We start from the raw sequence: 20,079 nt of genomic DNA, 5'->3' as shown, positions 1-20,079 counted from the left end.
TAATTAACCAACTAATCTTATTAATCAACTAAAGGCCAGACAATTTACTATTTATTTATTGTTTAATCTTATTAATTAATCAACAAATGGTAAAATAATTTATTATTTTATCTTATTTATTAATCAACTAATTAAAGACTGAACTAGAGTTTCTAGTCTTTTGCTATTAAAAATAAAGCCAATATAGGATTTTTTTTTGCACAGATAGGCTTTCCCCCCCCTTTTTAGTAATATCCATAGTAATATAGTCCTGTTGAGATCATGGGGCCAAAGGATATGAGAAGTTCTGTAATTCTGATTGTATATTGCTACACCATTTTCTAAAAAAGGTTTATCTACCTCTGCTTTTTGGTAGAGTATGAAATAATACCTCAAAGTTGATTATATGAGGTGTCTTCAAAGTCTTAGTGCAGTTTTAGTGCAGTGTGTGTGTGTGTGTGTGTGTGTGTGTGTGTGTGTGTGTGTGAACATTTTATTTATAACTAAAGTCCTTTCATCTAGAGTTTAAAAAAACAGGGCAACTAGGTGGCTCAGTGTATAGAGTACTGGGGCAAATCAGGAATTCTCATTTTCCTGAGTTCAATTTGATGTAGACACTTACTAGTTAGGTGACCCTGTGCATGCCCCTTAATTCTGTTTCCCTCATTTTCTTCATCTGTAAAATGAACTGGAGAAGGAAATGGCCAACTACTCTGGTATCTTCCAACAAAGCCCCAAATGGGGTCACAAAGCATCAGATTCGACTGAACGTATATTAAAAGGAATAAACCATATGTTGTGCTAAAAGAAAAGAATTCCTAAAAATATCTTTTTAGAATGTCTAATTCATGAATGTTTGCATTCAGACTCATTAAGGATCTGATGGATTTTTAGGAATGTTACACATTTCGCAATGGACAAATAAAATTCTATCAATATACAGTTCTGGAAGGAATATAAATTGTTAATAATTACATGAAAAACTGTTTGCTTTATTTAATAATCAGATTCAGATTTTTTAATAATCAGATAATAATTGAATTCAAATTTGAACAACCTTCAGGTATTACCTGATATTCACCAAAAGTAAATACAGTTAAACTTGATAAAATCCAATGCTGGTATGGCCATGGGGAAACAACACACCAAAAGGAAAACTGTGAATTACTGTAATCTTTTTTTTCAAAACAATGAATAGAAAGTGCTGCTGTGAATATTTCGATGAATATGAGGAAAAACTCATTTTAAAAATACCAATATTCTCCTGTGGAAAAGCAGTGTTCCAGAGTGGATAGAAAGACCTTTTTGGAATCAGGAAAACCTGACTCAAATTCTGCTTCTGATACTTGCTAGATGGGTTACCCTGGGCAAGTAACTGAACTTCACAGTGTCCAGAAGAAACTAAAGTTATAAGTTGTGGTACCATGATGTCATAGATCTGAATCTCTTCTCCCCTTCCAAAAAAAAAAAAAAGATAAATCCAGTGATATTATGAGCCCGAAGATTCCCTAAAAGGCAATGGAAACACGCTACAACACAAATGGAGAATTGACCAGTTGAAATAGTATAAAGAATGTTGGAGAAATGTCTGATTAGGGGGAAAAAAGCAAGCCAGTTTGAAACCAATGAATGGCTAATGGACAGTCTCTGTACTTTAAAGTTCTCTTATCATGGTGTCAATAGAACACAAGGAAGACATCTAGAATTTTCTGTAGGTCCTTGGTGGAAGATTTGCTGGAGGGAATAAGGAGAGTTGCACAGGATGGATTGCATGGATAGACTGAGGTCTGCTTTGTTGTATGCAGTACCTACATAAATAAGATTTTAGTTCCATCAAGGAATCAAAGTGAATTATATAATCAAATCAATTTTATCTTTGATATTTTCCCCCATTTTTGAAAAACAGGAATTTCCTCTACACTATTAAGATAAGCATCATTTCTTTTTCTTACTTTTTATGGTGTGATTTCTATATTTAAACCACAGATCTGATTGAAATTTTTTATATATGTGGCAAAGGGAAAAAATGGTGAAGAAGATATTGGGTTGATATTAGAGTCAGAAATTCAACTACTTTTTGTCTTTGACATATTGGCCATGAGTTAGTTTTTGGCCATTTGTTTTCAAAGTTCAGTTATTTCTATCATGTCTGACTCTTTGTGACCTCATTTGGAGTTTTCTTGACAAGGACACTGGGGTGGTTTGCCATTTCCTTCTCCAGCTTATTTTACGGATGAGGTAAATGATGCAAGCACGGTTAAGATCCAGGGTCACCCAGCTAGTAAGTGTTAGATTTTAACTCAGGAAGATAAGTCTTCCTGACTAACAGCCCAATTCTCCATTCACTGTGCCACCTAAATGCCCCCAAAGACTTGAAGACTTTAATTGAAAGACCATTTATTGATCTGTATCAGTAGAGAGAATGTTCATACTGTGAATTCCCAAAAGAATGACATCATATATGCATACCAAAAGTGTGCCATGGATCTTTTTAAAAAAATGATGCTTTGTATTTTCATATCTACACTTCCAGATATATGCCCTCTGTCACCCATTGAACCTTTGTAGCAACTTGCACTGAATCCACCTCTTTGCTGAAATGTTGAGATGCTTTGTTATCTCCTCTGCATTCAAGATGGATCATCACAGTCCCTCAGTGTTCAACTTCATTTAAGTGTCCTTTTCATCTATACCATTGTAGTAAAAAATAAATTATTATAGTTCAGTTTTGCTTCTGATTCTGCTTACTTCACTGCACCAGTTCATAGAAGTCTTCCCATGTTTCCCCGAATTTCTCATATTCATTGTTTTTCAAGGTACAGTAATATTTCATTACATTAAAAGACTAATTTGTTCAACCATTCTTCAGTTAATGGGCACCTACTTAGTATCCTTTTTTTCTCCTACCATAAGAGATGAAGCTTTGAAAATTTTGTTGTAGATAGGGCTTTTATTTCTGTCATTGACCTTTTTGGAGGAATAGGTACAACGGTGGGATGTAAAGATTTGAATGATTTCAAATTTATTTTGAATCATTAAGAATGAAAAGGCCTCATTTCTCAAATACAGAGGAAACTGACCTAATTTTATAAAAATAAAAGTCATTCCCAATTAATAAATTATCAAAGGATGTGTATTGTAGTTTTCATAAGAAATTAAAATTATCTATAATCCTATAAAAATGTTCTAAATCACTATTGAATAGAGAATAGAGAAAAGCAAACTAAATTCATGCCAATCAGATTGAAAAATGTTGGAGGGGATTTGGAAAAATAGGTGTACTAAATGCACTATTGGAAAAATTGGGAACCGGTCCAACAATTCTGAAGAATAATTTGAAACTATGCTCAAAGGGCTATAAAACTGTGCATATCCTTGGACCCAGCAATATCACTACTAGGTCTGTACCCCAAAGAGATAAAAGATAAAGGTCTATATGTGCAAAAATATTTATAGCAGCTGTTTTTGTTTCAGCAAAGAAGTTGAAGTTAAGGGGATGCCTACCAACTGGAGAATTGGCTGAACAAGATGTGGTATATGATTGTGATGGAAATACTCCCTTGCTATAAGAAATGATGAAGGAGGTGATTTCAAAAAAATCTGGGAAGACTTACATGAACTGATGCAAAGTGAAGCAACTAAAGCCAGGGTAACCTTGTGCATTATTGTTAACAATGTTCAACTGGGAAAGACTTAAGCTAGTCTCATCAATAATGCAAGACAGTTCCAAAGGACTCATGAAAAAGACTATCTATCTCCAGAGAGAACTGATGAATTCTGAGGGCCGATTGAAGTTTATGGTTTTTCACTTTCCTCATTTTTCTTGTATGTTTTTTGCAACATGGTTAATATGGAACTATGTTTTGTATGACTTCACATATACAATAGGTATCATATCACTTGTCTTCTTAATGGGTGGAGGAGGGTTAAGAGGGTGGGAGGGAGCACTTAGAACTCAAAATTTAAAAAAAGAATGTCAAAATTAAAAATACAAAACAATGAGGAGTCCTTTCTATCTACATGGCCATGCTCCATTTTTCACACTGTTGTTCAGTTGTACTCTACTCTTCATGACCATGTATGGGGTTTTCTTGGTAAAAGATATTGAAATGGTTTCCCATTTCCTTCTTCAGACCAATTTAGACACTCCCGCATTGCTATTCAAAAAGTTTACATTGCTTTCTTTTCTGAAAATATAACACCTCTGGAGGTTCAATGGAAGAATTCTGGGAATTGGGCCTAATGTTCTGGTTTGAATTCTGACTCTACTTAAAAAATATCCTTACTTCCAGTCTTGGAATCAGTACTGGGTATTGGTTCTAAGACAGAAGAGGGGTAAAGGCTAGGCAATGGGGGTTAAATGATTTGCCCAGGGGTCCCACAACTAGGAAATATGAGGCCAGATTTGAATCCAAGACCAACCATCTTTAGGCTGAGCTCTGCTTCTTAATGTCCTGTGTGACCTTTGGTGTCACTTCAGGTCCTTGAGACTCAGTTTCCTCATTTGTGGAAAAAAAGGATTTTGGACTCAGTCAGGATTCTTAACTCTCTTTCTCAATCTCTCTCTTTTAATCTCTCTCTCTCATTAAAGCCTTTGGCAGACTGGTGAAGCCTATGGATCCCTTCTCAGAAAAGATGCTGGCTACTTACATTGATAATTGAGGAAAATACTAAGTTTCATTTTATGGCTAGTGACAATAAAGATGTATTTTTTCTCTCCCAACAAAGCTTTTACACCCCTGAAATCCATCTACAAACCTCTAAAGGGGTCTATAAATAGTGGATTAGAAACCCTGGACTAGATGGTCTCAAAGATTCTTTCTAATTCTACATCTCTCATCTGATACTGTTTGCTTTTACATTTTCTGTGTTTTTTGTTGTATAGTTGTGTCTGACTCTTCATGAGCCTGTTTGGAATTCTCTTGGCAAAGATACTGGAGTGGTTTGCCATTTCTTTCTCCAGTTCATTTTACAGATGAAAAAACCGAGGGAAACAGGATTAAGTATCTGAGGCCAGGTTTGAACTCAGGAAGATGAGTATTCCTGACTACAGACCCCACACTCTATCCATTGCGCCACTCTATCCTGAGTCACATAGCTTTCCTGGATGTAGTATAGGCTTAATAAAGGTTTTTTGAATTCAGTTGAATTTCCCAATTTCCATCGAGGAGTTGAGAGAAAGGGAATCTCTTTTAATATACAGAGTAGTCCTTGAAGTATTTTTAAAGGACCCCTCAGAGGAGAACAGGGGGAGGACTAGAACGAGAAATAGAAAAGCAGACTTGCTTCAGGAGTTACATATTGAATTTTGTATTCAACTATCTTATTCAACTATCACTTCTAGATATTATCAAGTAATTTCTCAAGGGAAAAGCAAGCTTTATATGATGAAGATCCACAGTTTTACATGCAGCCCAGCCTTCTTTTGCTGTATGTAGTATTTGGAAATACCCATTTTATTTGGTGTTCGTTAAGTTTAAAATTAAAAAAAAAAGATTTTTTAAAAGGATGCAGGACTGTTGTGGCATCTATGCATCAAAAAGATGTTGGATATAGTCTTCACAATGACTTAACTCTTAAATGTATGGTTTTTCATCCTCGTGGCTTTGGACTTCATGGCTTTTTAACTTTTGGTTTTGTGGTGGGTAGAAACTCCTTCTGCTCTCTTGTCCTGACTTTAGCACTCTGGGCTTCTCCTTTTCTCTGTCTGAGCTCTTGGGGAGGGCACAGCAGGGCCTTATGTTCTGAAGCCACTAACCATCTCTTTTGACAGAGTTCCCACAGACAGACACATCAACAACTCACGCTAATGGGGAGGTTTACTGTTTACTCAGTGCTTTCTTCAAAGTCATCATGTGAGGGAGATCACGCCAGTATTGCTTTATCCTCATCTGACACTTGAAGAAACTGACCATTGGAGAACTTAAGTGACTGGCTAAGTGACTGGAACAAGTCTAGAGTTTTTTCCATTGCTTCATGTTTGCTCCCTTTCTCCAATTTTTAAAATATGACATTAGTCACAAAATCGATGCTCTACTTCTGTTTGTAACAGTTTGAGAAAGAGTCAAGTCTTATGGAAACAAGAAAATCAGGGTTTTTGTGCTGTTCTTCCAGAATACTTCCATGTGGACATATTTATGGAGAGGTTTGAGTCATTTAATCACAAATTTAATTGTTGTTTGCTTGGACTTAATTGTTAGGTGAATTAAAAAAGTGGCCTAATTGTGATTAGAGACAGCAATTTATCCCACTTCAAATTTGGCTCAAGTTATGAGAGAGAGAGAGAGAGAGAGAGAGAGAGAGAGAGAGAGAGAGAGAGAGAGAGAGAGAGAGAGAGAGAGTCATTTTAGAAGGAAAAATATTTGAAAGAAGAAGTTAATTAGTCTGTTTCTTAAAATTAATGAGTTGTTTATCTTCCTGTGTTTGCACTGACCTTTGTTGCTCCAATTTAAGAAACAGCCTTTGTCAATGCAAATACTGAGAGGAGGTCTGTATTGTTGGGCTGAGGAGTCAGAAAATCTGGATTCTAAGCCAAATTCTGGGTTCTAGGCTCAGCTCTGCTTCTGAATCAGCTCTCTGATTCACAGATGTCACTATACCCTTTCAGGCCTGGAACTTGCTCATCTAGAAAAAGGGAAAGTCCTGTCCAAGATTAAGGCTCTGTGAGCTCTTTGATCTGTTTATCAGGATTATAAAAGCCTGGGAAGCTTCTAGCTTGATTTCTTAGGGTTCAGTTTAGTTAGGGAAAAAGAAAGCCAGGAGTATGTTAAAGATGGTGGCCTTTATCCAAGAAAAAGGACCCAGGAGTGTTTGTAGATCAGGGATTTTTAGGTGTCCTCTATGCCTTTGCCTATAGTCTCATGAAATTTATGAACCCTTCTTAGAATAATATTTTAAAATGACAAAAGTAAAGACTTAAAGGCCCAGATTAGTGTGAATCCCTCTAAAGTGATCTCATTATTTGAATTTACAATCATTTTTCCATTGGGCTGGAAATGGCCATATTTTATACAGTTATGACTTCAAAAAGTACAAATCTGAGTATATGCATGTACTTGAGAGGAGTTCTTATGATCAAGACCTAGCTGTACATAAGATTACTAAGAGAACTAGTTATATTGGAATATAGTTATCAAAATATTTTTTAAAACTTAATAACTATCCGGGAACTGATGCAGAGCGAAAGGAGCAGAGCCAGAAGAACTCTATACACAGAGACTGACATTCTGGGGTAAAATCGAATGTAATGGACTTCTGTACCAGCAGCAATGCAATGACCCAGGACAATTCTGAGGGATTTATGGTAAAGATGCTACCCACATTCAGAGGAAGGACTGCAGGAGAGGAAACATATAAGAAAAACAACTGCTTGAACGCATGGGTCGGGGTGGACATGGTTGGGGATGTGGACTCGAAACTACCACACCAATGCAACTAACAACAATTTGGAAATTGGTCTCGATCAAGGACACATGACAAAACTAGTGGAAATGCGCATGGGTAGGGGGGGTGCGGGGGGGGGTTGAAGGGGAAAGGAGGAGCATGAATCATGTAACCATGTTAAAAATGAATATTAATAAATGTAAAAAAAAAGTTTGAGAAATGTAATTTGACAAAATTAATTAAAGGAATTTGCTAAGCACACAAAAAAACTTAATAACTAAAGAAAATTTATTATTGTTTTATCAGTATTATTTTTTTAAACCCTTATCTATTATCTTAGACTCAATTCTGTGTATTAGCTCCAAGGCAGAATAGTAGTAAGGGCTAGGCAATGAGGGTTAAGTGACTTGCCCAGAGTCACACAGCTGGGAAGTGTCTGAGGCCATATTTGAAATTAGGATCAGCCATCTCTAGGCCTGACTCTCAATCCATTGAGCCGCTTAGCCTCCATTAATATTTTAAAAATATTTTAAAAACTTGGCTAAGAAACCCTATATAGAGACTATTTCCTAAAGACATTTGTCCAATGGGTTAAAAAAGGCTATAAAAATCTACAGAATGTAGAAGCAGTAAGAATATGAGAAAAAGAAGAAAGCATAAAAATTTCTGGCATAGTGGGTGCAAATAGCTGAGGTTACTACATGTCAAGAACAGAGAGAAGGTCCAAGAGAGGACTAGTCAATGTGTAAACTCTGTCTCTGTCTCTGTCTGTCCGTGTCTGTCTGTCTGCCTGCCTGTCTGTCTGTCTGTCTGTCTCTCTCTCTCTCTTAATAGAAAGAGAGAGGGGAGAGAAAAAAACTTAACAGATACAAGATAGACCAAACAGATTAAAAATCTTTGGTTTTAAAAGATAAAAATTGGGAGGAATTTCTTGATACCTAATTGGGGGAGAATCAAAACAGAAAAAGACCAATACTTTAATGAATTTTGATGCAAAAAAAATACCAGCAAAGATATTGGATGTGTATCAAGTCTATAAAATTAAGAAGGACCTTGGTAGAATGAACATGGCATTGCTCAGTAAATGTTAGTATGCCAGATACGGTATACTAGCTCTCTAGGATGATTCCAGCAATGAGCCGTTCCTGCTTTCCAAGATGTTGATAGTTGTCTGTTTCCAAAGAGGACCATCATGGGGTGATGTCTTGACTTGTGGGTGAGTTGAACAGAAGTGAAGCAAAGCTGTACAAAATCATCAACTCCACTCTCTCTTCCAGGCATTGAATTCCAGTGGCAAGACAAAGTCAGGATGACTGCAAGTGGTCCAGGATGCAGTGGATGACCATGGCGTCTTCAATGTCTGACCAAGCTCTAGGAGTTACACAATACCTACATTCAGTCTCCTTCATGGTGGTTGGAACAAATTGTTCTCATCCATCCATCCCTCTAGAGGAAATTTTCACATGCTTGGGGGTAGACATCCCTCCAAGTCACAAATGGGTTTGCAGCCAGTTAGTCACTCTCAATATGCTTTAGCCCATCTGCTGAGATGGTTCACCTAGCTGTGGTCACTGTACCTGCTTCTTGGAGCTTCTTGGAGCCACAGGTGAGAGTTAGGTGGAAGGTAGATCCAAAGGTGGATGAAAAGGTTCAGTAAGCATTAATCCTCCCTGCATGCCCTGGAGAAAAGATGGCATTTTGTTACAAAATTTCAAAAAAGCAAACATATCCCTATAAATACTATTAGAAGGGCAATAGAAACCAGAGTCAGAATATGAAATGAATTATAGCAATCATAGTTTAAGTAGCCTTATGACATAATATATAAAAAAGAAAAAATAGAAAAGGAAAGGAAAGGAAAGGAAAAAAGAAAAGGAAAAAAACAAAATGACAGTAGGGTGGTGGTAGAGCATTTACTAAGTATCTACTATGTACCAGGCAACCTGTGCTAAGCTTAGATCCTTACAACAACCCTGTGATACAGTTGCTATTATTATTTCTATCTTACAGCTGAGAAAACTGAGAAATACAGAAGTTAAGTGACTTCCTCAGAGTCACACAGCTAATGTCTGAGGCTGAATTTGAATGCACCTCTTCCTGACTCCTACTCAGTCCTCTATCTCTTGTTCCCCTTAGCTGCCTAGTGCTGTCCTGTGATGGTGATGGAGGCAGGGGGTGGAAAAGTAGGCAGAGGCTGCTAAGAAACAGTTTTAGATCATTTAGAAACCTTAACTTAGCTGTTGATAATTTAAGTGTGAGATCCCACTCCTTGGGCAAACTATTGGAGAAATGGAATTTTAGAAATCTTGACAATTTTGCTATATAAACAAAACCAAGAAACAGAAGAAAGTTCTTGCTAAAAGGATAAAGAAATTGGCTTTATGATGTACCCAAAGGCAAGAAGAAACATCCTCTTATGGGATACTTGGTCAGGAAGATAATCATAGCTGAGTTACCAAGATCTGTTGAGAGTATGAAGAGATAGAGAAATGAATGAACTTGATAGACCCACTAAACAGAATAAACATATACTTTGATACTTAATGATTTCATTGCAAAGGAAGACTAGGAGAAGATATTGAAAATGTCAGAAAAGTTCAGGAGTCAAAAATGAGAAAGATCAATACCTTGAAGACTGAAGAGAAGTCATTCATACTTTCCTTAAGAAAAGAACTGGGATGTGTTGGATACAGTGAGAACTGAATAACTTCACATTAATGATGTGGGAGTCACTCCTAAAGGAATTTCCTTTATATGACTGGATTAACAACTTGTTAGAAGATCAAAATTAATATAAAATGTGAAGAAAGAATAAATATGATAAAAAAGCCATGGCATACAATTAAGACAATTCCAATTTGAACTATTTAAACAAGTTATTGAGAGGCATGTAGGTGGCTAGGAAGATAGTGTGAAATTAGAATCTGTTACCCTAAAAACTATGATCCTCAGTAAAAACTATGATTCCCAGCAAAACTATGATTTCCAGAACTCCAACCAATTTATATCCTATCTACATCAGCATGTAATGACAGGAAGTGAATGGGGTTCTGGGAATTGTAGTTTTGCTGGGAATCATAGTTTTTACTGGGGATTGTAGTGTTTAGGGTAACAGATTCTAATTTCACAATAGAGAACCAGGCCTAGAATTGGGATGTCCTAGGTTCAAATCTGACCTTAGACACTTCTTAGCAGTGTGACCTTGGGCAAGTCAATTAACTGCCACTGCCTAGCCTAGCCTTACCACTCTTCTGTTTTGGAATTGACCCATAATATCTATTCTAAGACAGAAGGTAATAGTTTCAAAAACAAACAAACAAACAAAACCCCACATGTTGTTGAAACATCAAACAGGAGATGGATGGAAAGTCACTGTCTGACAAAAACCAACAAATTGATAATAACTTCATCCACAAATTTAACTGATATAAATCAAGTCCCTTAGTGAAATAACAACAACAAAGTCTAAAAAGTCATCAAAGATGATCCTTACTTTCCATGTAAAGGGTCATGGCAGGGGGCAACTAGGTAGAGAGCCAGACCTGAACATGGGAGGTCCTAGGTTTAAGTCTGGCCTCAGACACTTCTTTGCTATGTGATCTGGGCAAGTCATTTAACTCTCACTGCCTAGTCCTTGCTGCTCCTCTGCCTTGGAATCAATAAATAATATTAATTCTAAGACAGAAAGTAAGGGTTTAAAAAGTCATGGCAGACAAGTTTAAGACTGTCTAGGGAGGTCCTAGGTTCAAATCTGGCCTCAGACACTTCCCAGCTGTGTGACCCTGGGCAAGTCACTTGATCCCCATTGCCTACCCTTACCACACTTCCACCTATGAGCCAATACACAGAAGTTAAGGGTTAAAAAAAAGACTGTTTTAAATTATAAACTCATTAAAAAAAACTTTATGGTGAACTATTGCAAAAGATTCTGAGCAGTGCCACTTTATAAAAGAGGGAGAGACAGTGAAGGGAAAAAAAAGTTTAAAAAAGAAAACTTGGCAAGAGAGCCAATGAAACAAAGTTATCCAGAGGATATTTATGGTGAAACTGGAAGGAGGACAACAAACTGATGAAATATGGAAAAGATCTGCATTGTGGCCAACTCTTTTCACCACGAAGGGCAGCAGAAACCCCACATTTGAACTCTAACACTAGTCTTGGATGTGTTTATAGAGGAAATGGAAATCACACTGACAAAAACAAAGATGAGAAAACCAGCAGGATTAGACCAACACAGATGACATTTATACTGGGAACAACACAAAACTGAGGGCATTTGAGATTGATTTTCAATGCCTCTGAAAGAAGCATGGAAAAAAATCTGGGACTTTATTATTATGACTCAAAAACAGGAATCAAGAGAAAGTCAATAATTATACATCCATATGTCTACTTTCCCATTGATATACACTTTTTTGGGGGGGGGTTGAATAATATACACACTCACCGAAGGCATAATGATAAGGGTATTTGAAGAGAAAGATTTTTTTTGCAAATGATAAAAATTAGCTGAAAAAATTTGCACACTTGACTGAAAAATGTAAGCAAGATATCGCTGTAACTATTATTTGTTGAGTGTGAAAAAGCCTTTGATTTAACAGAGCAAAACATTATCTTAAAAGTTCCTCTCTAGAAAGTTGTCTTATGCGTATGTAAGACTTATGTGAGATTGCTTAAGAAATTTGGGGAGGATAGGTGGCACAGCGAGTAAAGTGTGAGACCTGGAGGCGGGAGGACCTAGGTTCAAATCTGGCCTCAGATATTTCCAAGCTGTGTGACCTTGGGCAAGTCACTTAATCCCATTTGCCTTGTCCTTGCCCATCTTCTGTCTTAGAACCTATACTAAGACAGTAAGGGTTAAAAAAAAAAAGCTAAAAGAAGATCAATAAAAGATGCCATCAAAGAAGGTTAAGAACAAAAGAAAGTGACCTGGTCATATGGTCTGGAAGGAGAATGAGTGAACATTCTTTGTGCTACAATAGTATTTTTTGACGTCAAGACAAGTTGAGGAAGGCCTCCAGTTGTGGGGATTCCCTGTGTTGAACTTCTGGGAGAGAATAAACAAAAGTTAAAAAGGATGGAAAGACATGGATGGATAATAGGGTGTATCACTGGATGCCTAGCATCTACAGGGGCATTATTGGCTTTACTTTATAGCCCCTGTTCTTACATATAAGTCTTTCCAAACATGGCACTCCAGATTCAAGGTACTGGGGAGGAAGCCTAATGCAATGGAAGGATCAGTGTCATAGGACCTAGTTTAAATTCTGGCTCTGCCTCTTCTGTGTAATATTTGAGACAAGTAATTTACCTTCTTTAAGCCTTAGTTTCCTTTTCTGAAAATGAGGAGAATGAATATAATGTTCTCTAAGCTCCCTTCTGGCTCTAAATTTATGACTACTGCTTTTTGTTGTTCACTTGTTTTAGTCCTATCCAACTCTTCGTGATCCCATTTGGGCTTTCTTGGTAGATACTAGTGTGGTTTGCTATTTCCTTCTCTGGCTCATTTTCCAGATAAGGAATTTGAAGCATTTGTGACAGACTCAGAATCACAAAGCTAGTGTCTGATGTCAGATTTGAACTCTGTTCAGTCCCCGTGCTCTGTCCACAATGCTACCTACTTGCTCAATATATTATGCTAAGTGCTAGAAAAATGTAAATAGAATGTAAATAAATAAATGTACATAAATAAAATGTAAATATCAGTCACAATGTGAGTAGTTTCCCTTTTTTCCATGATATTTTTCATAAGGAGGAAGGAGAAAGGGAAAGAGAGAAGAAAAGAAGGAAAGAGGGAAGGAGGAAAACAAGCATTTATTAAGGATTTACTACATGTCAGACATGACTCTGGGAGTACAAATACAAGCAAAAAGAAAGGCAGTCCCCGCCACCAGGGAGCTTCTGTTCTAATGAGGGTAGATCACACACAATAGGGAGCTGGAAATTAGAGGATGGAGGAGGAGGAAGGCACCGGGCATGGGGGCATGTTTCTCAAGTCTAGAAAGTCAGGAACAAGGCTGAGAGGACAATGAAGGTAATCTGGCTTGGACCCTTTCCCCAAATGGAAGCTCCAAAGGGAATTCACTAATGGGAGAAGAGGGGGTGGGTTGTAGTGGTGACAAGCAACCAAGGGCAAGGAAAGCCCAGACTCTAAATGAAGTTCTAGGCAAGGTGAGCCCACAATAGAGAAGGCATGCTTTTGAAGTTCAGAAAATCAGGGTTTGGGGGAGGAGAATGCTATAGAAGGTTAGCAAGACCACTGATAGGCCACTTGGCAGAATTTTTAGAAGTCAAGACAATATAGCATCCTTTCTACCTTCAACCAGCAATTTCTACATTTTTTTGATGATATATTCCTACAAGTAAAAATACTTGGAGCATGCAACCTATACACACACACACACACACACACACACACAACACAGACATATATATGTGTGTATATACATATATATGTGTGTATATACATATATATGTCTATTTGTCAGTGGTGTAGCAAACTTGAAGCCAGCAGGACATAGGTTCAAATTTTCTTCTGACATATACCAGCTGTATGACTTTTGACCAGTGATTCCCAAAGTGGGTGCCACCGCCCCCTGGTGGGCGCTGCAGCGATCCAGGGGGGTGGTGATGGCCACAGGTGTATTTATCTTTCCTATTGATTGCTATTAAAATTAAAAAAAATTAATTTCCAGGGGGCTAAGTAATATTTTTTCTGGAAAGGGGGTGGTGGGCCAAAAAAGTTTGGGAACCACTGCTTTAGACAAATCACTTAACCACTCTGGGCTCTAGCCGGATCTCTAAGAGTGATAAATTTCAGAAGGCAGCCTCAAACTGCATTAGTAGAAGCACTTCTCTCAACCTTTTTTCTTAACCTGGGAGGTTCCAATACCAATGAAACCACAGGTCCAACCCCTGTATCTTTTAAACATATAATTAAAAAAAAAAAGCTAAGATAAAGATGAAATAACATTTGATCTCTAGAATCTACAGGGAACCACTAGAGTTTACTGAGTTTTGGAGTGATCTGGTCAGATCTGAGCTTTAGAAAAATCACTTTAGCAGCTGTGTAGAGGATGGATTAGAGAGGGGAGACCAATTAGGAGGCTACTGTAATAGTCTAAGTGGAGGGTGATGAAAACCTGAAAGAAGGTAGCACCTGTATGAGTAGAGAAGGAAACAGAAGCAAGAGATGTTGTGGAGGGAGAAATGATAAGTTCTGGAAACTGAGTGGATTAATGGGATGATGGAGATTGAAGAGCTGGAGAGCCCACCATTGTTGTGAATTGCCAAGATGATGGTGCTCTCAGGAGGGAAATTTAGAGGATGGGTTAGGAGAGAAAGATAAGGCAAAGAGTTCTGTGATATAAATCCAAGCTCATTCATACCCACTTATCTGGTATGACTCATTTTATCTCACCCAAAATGAAAAGAGGGGAGGATGGCTCTTACTCTTTGGCCTTTGGCTCACAGAATGGAATTGCTACTCTGATACTCACCCATTATAGTTACCAGATATCTGGGAGAAAGGAGTTCGTAATTGGATGATGGTAGTGGTGGGAATTTTCCTAATGGCATTTACACAGGATCTGTAGGTGTTCAATGGCTAGGTTATAATTGCCAGACTTGGAAAGGGGGGGAGTAGTAAATGTTCATGGTATGGGGCAGGAATGTGGGCATATTAGGAGATAAGCGTTGGTATGGTCATGCTAGAGACATATCCCATGCCTGGGGATTGGGAAAGGTGGGAGGAAACCTATTTACTTACTCTGATTGATTAATATCACATCATGTCACGATGTCCTTAGAGTTATGGCCACCACTGTGGAGGACTCTATCACAGATTAAGTACAAAAGGTCTTACCTACTACAACCTAAGAATATTTCCAGTTTTTCATATTGGGGGGTCCAATTCTGTAGAAGGAAAGGACAAAAAATAATAACTTTGAATCAGAGTATGTGAAATCTGGCATGTCATGCTCCATACTGAATAATAAGAATACATAGTGCCATCTAGTGAACATCAAGGACTCTTAGTGGCCTGAGTTTTTTTTTGGTGAGAGAAGGAAGATAAATTAATTATTAGCAAAGGAGATGAAATGTAGGAATCCTTAAGGACTAAAGGAAGATATTAACATAATTGAAATGTGCCTCAGTTTCATTATCCTTAAAATAGAGAGTGAGAAGGTTGGATTTAATGATTTTGAAGTTCCCCTCTAACTCCAAGTCAATGATGCTATGATTTATGTTCAAATTCCCAAAATATTTATTAAGAGATGCATCATGGTACAATGTAAAGAGCATGGGTTCTGGAGGCAGAACACGAGTTCAAATTCATCCTCTGATGCTTACTGCCTGTTTGATTTGGAACAAGTCCCTTAACTTCCCTGGACCTCTGAGAAGATACAGCCAATGCCAGAGAGAATAGCCAGGGATATCCTATCATCAGAGACCCCATTGAGAAGAGAGAGATGAGAAGAGACATGGGAGAGCAAAAGGTCCAAGAGGAGGGGAATTTGTTCACCACAGAATGAGGATTCTCCGCTAACTGGACAGTGCATTTGAATACTAGAGACAAAATAACAGTAGAATGTTTGTGATGGGCATTGAAAATTCGCCTACTTAGTAGCAGGAGTTAAACACCCAGGGCAGAGACTCGAGATGCAAGTGGCAGGGTAACAGTTTCCCATACTTATTTTATGCTGAAGACTGGCAGTGACTCTGATGTTCCTTGATTCACTTGAATCAACGTTCCTCAGTTCCCTTATTTGAAAAAAAAGAAGATAACAATAGCATCTACCTTAAATAGGGTTGCTATGAAGATCAAACGAGAGAATACATATAAAATGCTTTGCAAACCTTAAAGTAGGGGTGGCTAGGTGACTCAGTGAATAGAGAAGGTATACCAGGAGAGTTCTGGTCCTGGGTTCAATTCTGGCCTTAGACACTTCCTAGCTATGTGACTGGCAAATAAGTCATACCACCATTGCCTAGCCCTTACTGCTCTTCTGCCTTGGAACTGATACTTAATAGCAGTTCTAAGATGGAAGGTAAGGGTTATATAGTAAATAAACAAAAATTTTAAAGTGTTATGTAAAAGCTATTTTAATTTTCATTATGTGCTCTATCTCCCATTAAAGTCCTATCACTCCCTCCATTCCGGAGTTCACTTCGTTTCCAACATGTGCTAATGGGTCAGGATGATATCTTTTATCAATATATCAATGATCACAGATATAAAAATGGCTCTGACAGAAAACAAAGAGATTGCTAAAAGCAGGGGCAACAAGATGGTGAAGTAGAGGAGATTTTTCTTTGGGTGATTGCCTCCTCTTTTCTGCATCCTTTCCTCATCACTGCTCTCCCAATCCCCACCCTCCTTTGTTGTCTTTGGTACTTATAAGTAGAGCATGGTTTGATAACGTATCTAGCTAAGGTGTTGGTGACTTAATGGGTATTTGTATTTTAAGAGAAGATGCCAGAAGATGTTAATGCTCAGCTCAAAGGAATGATTTGTTATTGATGGAATTTTAGGTATTGTATTGAAAATATTTGGATATGGTGGAGCCAGCCTTCATACCCACATAGGACGGGACTGATTTTAGCCCTATGGCAGTGGGGAAGTAGGGGAGACATAGATACTCAGACTACTGATCTTTCTCTGGTACTCTTTTTTTAAAACATTTATTAATATTTATTTTTTTGAAAAGTTAACATGGTTACATAATTCATGCTCTTACTTTCCCCTTCAACCCCCCCCCCACTACCCCCTCACCCCCATGGCAGATGTGTATTTCCACTGGTTTTAACATGTGTAATTGATCAAGACCTATTTCCAAATTGTTGATAGTTGCATTGGTGTGGTAGTTTCGAGTCTACATCCCCAATCATGTCCGCCTCAACCCATGTGTTCAAGAAGCTGTTTTTCTTCTGTTTCCACTACTGTAGTTCTTCCTCTGAATGTGGGTAGTTTTCTTTTCCATAAATCCCTCAGAATTGTCCTGGGTCATTGCATTGCTGCTAGTACAGAAGTCCATTACATTCTATTTTACCACAGTGTATTGGTCTCTGTGTACAATGTTCTTCTGGCTCTGCTCCTTTCACTTTGCATCAGTTCCTGGAGGTCTTTCCAGTTCACATGGAATTCCTCCAGTTTATTATTCCTTTGAGCACAATAGTATTCCATCACCAGCATATACCACATTTTGTTCAGCCATTCCCCAATTGAAGGGCATACCCTCATTTTCCAGTTTTTTGCCACCACAAAGAGCACAGCTATAAATATTTTCGTACAAGTCTGTTTATCTATGATCTCTTTGGGGTACAAATCCAACAATGGCATGGCTGGATCAAAGGGCAGGCATTCTTTTATAGCCCTTTGAGCATAGTTCCAAATTGCCAGCCAGAAATGGTTGGATCAGTTCACAACTCCACCAACAATGCATTAATGTCCCAGTTTTGCCACATCCCCTCCAGCATTCATTACTCTCCACTTCTTTCATTTTAGTCAATCTGCTAGGTGTGAGGTGTTATGATGATAATAACAGTTATTTTGGAGAAGCAGATAAATGTGTCAGGGCCAGTAGACCTTCAAGTTACAACCACTGATTGACAGGCTTTAGTGAGAAAGGAGGGGGGTTAGACACTCCTGGATCTCAAACCCCTCCCCCTAAACAGTTGCTGCTTCAGTTGGAAATGGAGACTGGCTAAGATTCTTCTGGTAAGTTTCTGTTATGGCTGAACCCCAATGATATTCCTTTTCTTTAATTTATATTCCTCACAGGTCTAATAGAGGAATAGGTAGAAGCTAGATATCTGACTGTTGAGGATTGAGATGATCTTCTTAAAACTGGCTGCTGACAGGATTCAAACTAGATGACCAAACTTGAGTTGTGAGTATTCCCCCAAATAATTTCCAGGCACAGATTTGAAGGTAAAGCTTATATTAAGAAGTAAAAAGGTAAACTAAAGGAATTAATGAAGGTATTTGGATAAGGAAAGGTGACCCTGAGCTGTTAGGTTGAAGCTGCCCTTCCCCCCACAGGAGGGGGTGAAGGGCACTTAATTAAAACTGGCTCTCTTGCTATTAATGAATATTTTTACTCTCTAATCACTAAATATTTGTTGTATTGAAGTTGATAAAGATTAACCCTGTTAAACAGGCTAACCCTTGTGTAGAAACCACAAAGGCTTTGCCACAAAGGCCACTCAGGTGAATCCCGAAGTCAAGAGCAGTAAGCAGAGTGTCTGCTCACTTCAACCTCCACAAAACAAATGCCAACTCCTCTCAACTGCCCCCTCAACCAAAGTTCTCCAGGGGGGGGGTCTCCTGGAATTCTGGGTGAGGCTGTCCCTGTATCTTTGCAGGGATTTTATGCATCCATATCTACATAACAGAGGTGATACCTCAGAGTTGTTTTGATTTGCATTTCTCTAATTATTAGAGATTTAGAACACTTTCTCATGTGCTTATTGATAGCATTGATTTCTTTATCTGAAAATTACCTATTCATGTCTCTTGCCCATTTATCAATTGGGGAATGGCTTGATTTTTTATACAATTGATTTAACTCCTTGTATATTTGAGTAATTAGACCCCTGTCAGAGTTTTTTGTTATAAAGATTTTTTCCCCAATTTGTTGTTTCCCTTCTGATTTTGACTACATTATTTTTGTTTGTACAAAAGCTTTTTAGTTTGATATAATCAAAATCATTTAATTTGCATTTTGTAATTTTCTCTAGCTCTTGCTTGGTTTTAAAATCTTTCCTTTCCCAGAGATCTGACAAGTAAACTACTCTATGTTCACTTAACTTATTTATAGTTTCCCTCTTTATATTCAAGTCATTCACCCATTCTGAATTTATTTTGGTGTAGGGTGTGAGATGTTGATCTAAACCTATTCTCTCCCATATTGTTTTCCAAATTTTGTCAAATTTTCCAGTTTTTGTCAAATAGTGGATTCATGTCCCAAAAGTTGGGCTCTTTGGGTTTATCATACACTGTCTTGCTGATGTCACTTACCCCAAGTCTATTTCACTGATCCTCCCTTCTGTCTCTTAGCCAGTACCATACCATTTTGAGGACTGCTCCTTAATAGTATAGTTTAATATCTGGTACTGTTAGGCCCCCTTCCTTCACTTTTTTTCATTATTTCCCTTGATAATTCTTGATCTTTTGTTATTCCAAATGAATTTTGTTATAGTTTTTCCTAATTCAGTAAAAAAGTTTTTTGGTAGTTTGATAGGTATGGCACTAAATAGTTAAATTAATTTGGGTAGAATGTTCATTTTTATTATGTTAGCTCGTCCTACCCATGAGCACTCAATGTTTTTCCAATTGTTTAGATCTAGTTTTAATTGTTTGGAAAGTGTTTTGTAGTTGTGTTTGTATAATTCCTGTGTTTGTTTTGGTAGATAAATTCCTAAGTATTTTATATTGTCTAGGGTGATTTTAAATGGTGTTTCTCTTTTGACCTTTTGCTGCTCTGATGTGTTGGAAATATATAGAAATGCTGATGATTTATGTGCATTTATTTTGTATCCTGCAACTTTGCTAAAGTTGTTGATTATTTCTATAAGCTTCTTAGTTGATTCTCTAGGATTTTTTAAGTAGACCATCATATCATCTGCAAAGAGTGATAGCTTAGTCTCCTCATTGCCTATTCTGATACCTTCAATTTCTTTTTCTTTTCTAATTGCTATTGCTAATGTTTCTAG

This window comes from Gracilinanus agilis, chromosome 6 (assembly GCF_016433145.1).
Source record: "Gracilinanus agilis isolate LMUSP501 chromosome 6, AgileGrace, whole genome shotgun sequence".
NCBI classification, from domain to species: Eukaryota; Metazoa; Chordata; class Mammalia; order Didelphimorphia; family Didelphidae; genus Gracilinanus; species Gracilinanus agilis.
The sequence above is the reverse complement of the archived record's forward strand: the minus strand, read 5'-3'. Positions refer to the sequence as shown.